This window comes from Lepidochelys kempii, chromosome 4, assembly GCF_965140285.1.
Source record: "Lepidochelys kempii isolate rLepKem1 chromosome 4, rLepKem1.hap1, whole genome shotgun sequence".
Lineage (NCBI taxonomy): Eukaryota > Metazoa > Chordata > Testudines > Cheloniidae > Lepidochelys > Lepidochelys kempii.
In genome coordinates, this window is record NC_136383.1 from 30,232,311 (window position 1) to 30,237,128 (window position 4,818).

At 43.4% G+C, this 4,818-nt stretch overlaps 1 protein-coding gene across 20 annotated transcripts in view; it reads right to left on the reverse strand.

Annotated features, from left to right (window-relative positions):
• Window positions 1-4,818, reverse strand: part of TBCK (TBC1 domain containing kinase) — a 280,573-nt gene that overhangs the window by 229,980 nt on the left and 45,775 nt on the right. Inside the window, exon 1 of one of the 20 annotated variants that reach the window (XR_012158525.2) lies at window positions 4,634-4,812. The exons of the other annotated variants lie outside the window; for them this stretch is intronic. The gene's annotated coding sequence lies outside the window, so the exon portion shown is untranslated. Of the gene's footprint in view, window positions 1-4,633; window positions 4,813-4,818 lie in introns of those variants that run through there. 20 annotated transcript variants of the gene reach the window in all.

Sequence of the window (4,818 nt, forward strand, 5' to 3'; positions counted from 1 at the left end):
TATTTGACTTCTTTGTGTCTGTAGTGATTTATGCTCCCGCCCCCCCCAGTACATATATTGCCACCCAGCTCTGAAAGCAGCGCCATGCCAGCGGCAGCACAGAAGTCAGGGTGGCAACGTGAAAAGTGATATTCATCAATATAACTTTTCACAGCAGACTGAATGCCCCATTGCCACCTTTACTTCTGAGCTGCTGCTGCCACCCTGGGGTTGACAGCCAGAGCCCCGCCACCTGCAAATGAGTGATTGGGGATGGGGGGGTGCAGGAAGGAGAGCCTGAACTGCCTCCTGGTGAGGAACTGAGGGGGAGGACAGCCCAAGCCCAGATGACGGGGCTCTGGCTGTCGGCCCCAGAACGGTGGAGTTCCAGTTGTCTCCTTTATCCCCGCCTCCCAGGTGTTCTCAACCCTTCTGCACAAGCTACAGCCACATGGGACTGAAAGCCAGAGCTCTTTAAAAAAAACAAACAAAAAAACCCACACATAGCTCCTGCCTCCCTTAACACATTCCCGTGCCTCCTCTGGGAGGCCCACCCTACAGTTTGAAAACCACTGTCTTGAAGTTTGTACGCACATGTGGGAGGATATATGAAGGACTAGCAAGGGGGATCGAAGATGTATAAATTAAGATATGTAGGCCTTTAAAGACCACGTGTTAGGGTGTCAGGTGAAGGTCACCCATGGTTTCCCTTTCCTAAGGGGGCAAGGAGGAGACTTCTAATGGGACTTGTGATCTTAAGTCACTTAGATGCTTCTGAATTTACCACCTTCTATAATCATGTAAAAAAAATATTTCAGAATTCATCTAAAAGTATTGTTCTTGCTTAGAAGGCCATTACAGATGTTAATATCAACAAGATAAATTGTCAGTACACAAACTACAACTAAAGCGTCTTTGGAAAGCCTTAAAACTTTTTTTCACTTGGGCATCACACTACAAGAGAGACAAGAATGATATTACTGAACACTCCGGCCTACCATGAAACCTTGCTTCTGGGAAGTAAAATGGATTATGGATCTTAAAAGTTGTTTAACAATGAAATTGGTGTGTTAAAAAGATGTGCCACGTTTTATACAGTTACCATTATGGCACGTGATTAAATATGAAGACATTCTGCATATATATTTATAAAAAGATGACACCCATTAGATCATCCAGCCAATGCAGGGTATTCCCTCCAGAACATACATTGCTGCTTAAGCCAATCTATTTTTAAGTTCCTCAAGGGTCAGAATTCTACTTTTTCTGGGAGACTGTTCACCAATAACATCATAGCATGAGTAAGTATTGCCTAATGTTCAGTCTAAATCAGAGGTGAGCAAACTACGGCACGCATGACCCTCCTGCCCGGCCTGGAAGGCTCACCCCCGGCCCCTCCCCTGCTGTTCCTCAGCTCACTGCGCTGCCAGCACAATGCTCCAGGCGGCGCGACGGGGCTGCGAGCTCCTGGGGCAGCGCAGCAGCATAGACCAGCCTGACCCGGTGCTCTGCGCCGTGCGGTATAGGGGCAGGGAGCAGGGCGGGTTGGATAGAGGGCAGGGGAATTCAGAGGGGTGGTCGGGGGGTGGATAGGAGTCAGGGCGGTCAGAAGGCAGAGAACAGGGGGGTTGAATGGGGGCAGGGGTCCCGGGGGGACAGTCAGGAAGGATCGGGGAGGGGTTGGATGGGGCAGCGGGGGGCAGGGGTTCTGGGGGCAGTCAGGGGAAGGGGTGGTTGGATGGGGCAGGGGTCCTGGGGGGGGTGGAGCCTGTCAGAGAATGGGGAGGTTGGATGGGGCAGGAGTCCCGGGGGAGGGGACTGTCAGGGGGCGAGAAGAGGGGGTGAGGGGGCACGGATAGGGTGTGGGGGCCGGGCCACGTCACCCTCCCCTAACCGGCCCTCCATACAATTTTCGAAACCCGATGCAGCCCTCAGGCCAAAAAGTTTGCCCGCCCCTGGTCTAAACAAACATACACCATTACATTAAGAACACCACCCAAGCAATACACTTTGTACTGCTATAAATGATTCTTCTTCATCCTGGAGGTTTACTTCAGTCACTTCAAGAATATCCTTGAAACAATTGGCTCAATGTAGCAATAAACCATGGTAGGCTTTTGAGGGATACCTCAGATGCAGTGGATCAGCTTCATGCCAACCACCCATGAAGTGCACCAATATCATACTCACTAATGAACACCACTGTTTTTCTTGTTACAGTGGAGCAGGATTTTTTTTTTAATTAAAATTAAGCTTTGAATTTTATTATATATATAGATATATTCAAAAATTACATATAGAATTTCCACTTATAACTGTTTGCAGGAGAAAGAAAAGTAGGGAAAAACTTATAAAAAGAACCCACATACTAATTTTCTACTATTAATGTTTTTCAATTTTTTAAAAATAGGTGTTGGATTAATCCAACAAACCTCTTTCTCCTCCAACCTCCAAAGAATTCATCTAATGGTCAGATCCTACAATGGTCCTTCACTGCCAATGCATATATTTAAATTTATATATTGTATCCTTGTTGATGCACAAAGTTAGATGTTACATTTATCATTCTTTATAAGCATTCTAAACCAGCAATCTTCCATCAACACTGTCTTCAGTGTTATTTTTTGCACTAGTCCAAACATTTCTTGAAAGATGGGATGTCTGAGTGGTATTAATATCAGGTCCAAAAATCTTAAATTCCCTAGAATTATAGATACTGACAGGACCAAAGACTCAAAGATCAGAGTTTCATCCTTATGGAGGTAGATAAGTGAAACACCATGCAGTTTACTGTGTGAACATCTTTCAGGCAAGACCTCAAGAGGTATCTATGCTTGGTGTAGTCTTAACAGTCCATAGCTTTGTTTGGGTTTTGCCACAGATAGGTGTTTGCTATACATGTTGTGCATCAGGTCTTGTCTACACACTTAGGTCATAGCAAGCTGGGTGGTAAATCTACCCTGAACAAGCCTTCCTCACACAAAGTGTCCATATGGACCCTCTGGAGGTTCACTAAAAGTTCCATAAAGCACTCTGATCTACCCTGTTCTGAAGCGAGATAGATCAAGACACACTATGGACATTTTAGTGCACAACACCATGGTCCAGACAGCATGCAGAAGGCTAGTGCAGAGTAGATTTACATCCCAGCTTGTCGCAGTTTGTATAGACAAACCTTCAGTGAGACTGTGCTCACCCATCCCAGAGACAACTGCATTTTCGTGGTGTTGTATGAATATTCTTTGTGAAACATTTTTGGAAGTTGGGATGAAAAGCGAATTTTTCTCCAGGGGTTCCTGAGAGTTGCCCCAGTAAGCCTTATTCTTGGGTTCTTCTCTCTTCACAATAGACTGACAGGCAGTTGGACAGTCAGAAGAAACGAGTTTTTCTGCAAAGGGGTGCTGCACAGATGAACCAAGAATACAGATTCTCAATAATTTCCAACAAGAGTTGTTTTTTTTTGGGGGGGGGGGGAAGAGGTTTGTTTCTTGGGGTTTTTTTTATTTTTATTTTTATTACAGTTCCCTCCCTCCAGCCCCAGTCTGAAATACTCTAAATCTGTTAAAAAGAAAAGGAGTACTAGGGGCACCTTAGAGACTAACCAATATATTTGAGCATAAGCTTTCGTGAGCTACAGCTCATTTCATCTGATGCATGTTGAGCTTCAGGACGTGCTTCAAATGTTATCTCTTTATTAAGGCTTTTTGAGAAGGGAGGAGCAATAACAAGGGATGATATGTCTAGGTGAAGGCAGAGTACTGTAGGTTTGATTTTTATCTCTGGGTAGGGGATGAGGGGAAGTATCTAAAAGGTGCTTTATCTTTTATGTCACCGCACTTTTAATTATGTCAAAAGATACTTAAGGCACAGGATACGCTTTTTAAGAATTAGTTATAAACAAAAATAAAAAAACTGAACTGGGTAACATCAACGGTACAGAACACCAGCAGAATGAGTACAGGGATTACTGGAGCTGCTCTCTCAGAAATCCATTTTAGAAGGAGGAAAAAAATTCCCATTCTTAAGCAAGTAGCTCCAAAAATCCATACTAGCAAGCTCTCAAAAGTAATATAAATGAGCTGAATTAGACTGGGGAAAAGAAGAGTTTTTAAGACTAATAAAAAATGATGAATACTATATTACAGCCTTCAGAATTTATCAGCCAAAAACTGCACCTAATGATTAATGTGTCCACACTCATGATTAGAAAACAAATGGATGGAATTACAGATTTATAGAGGCCATTTCCATTTCTATCCAGGAGTCAGCTTGACCTCTGGTCTAATGAGTTTTTAACAGACTGGAGATAAGAGAACCTTTCCTGGAAGTATGCTCAACTAAACCACCAAAGCAACAGTTGCTTTGGAAGTGGTTTGCCTTTTTGTGCTACTTCAAAGGAAATGATAGGGTAATCCGTTTCTCAGAACGTTTGTCCTTCCCAGATAACATTTAAGAGTTCAGACCACATATTCAAGATTCTTCTTTTGTCACATTTTGTGTTGAGGGAGAGATACTGCTTGATTAATGTCTAGGCATTTTTCTTTGGAATTAACCAAGGCACAGTTCTAAACTCTGCTGTGTCAGGATAAAAAAAAAAAAAAACTAAAATCCAAGTATGAAGTAGAATGAGAAGAAACAGACACAGAGTGCTTACCTTTTCCTACAGGTCTTATCAATCTTAGCAAGAAGTCTGCCCCCTTGGAAGAGGAGAAGAGGACATTACAGATTGTACATGTGGTTAGGATTTTGGGTTAGACATCTGACCTTCTACATTTCAGGACAAACAACATGGTGCATCTGGTTGCTGTCCATTTTAGAAAGATGTTATCAAGGGCCCTT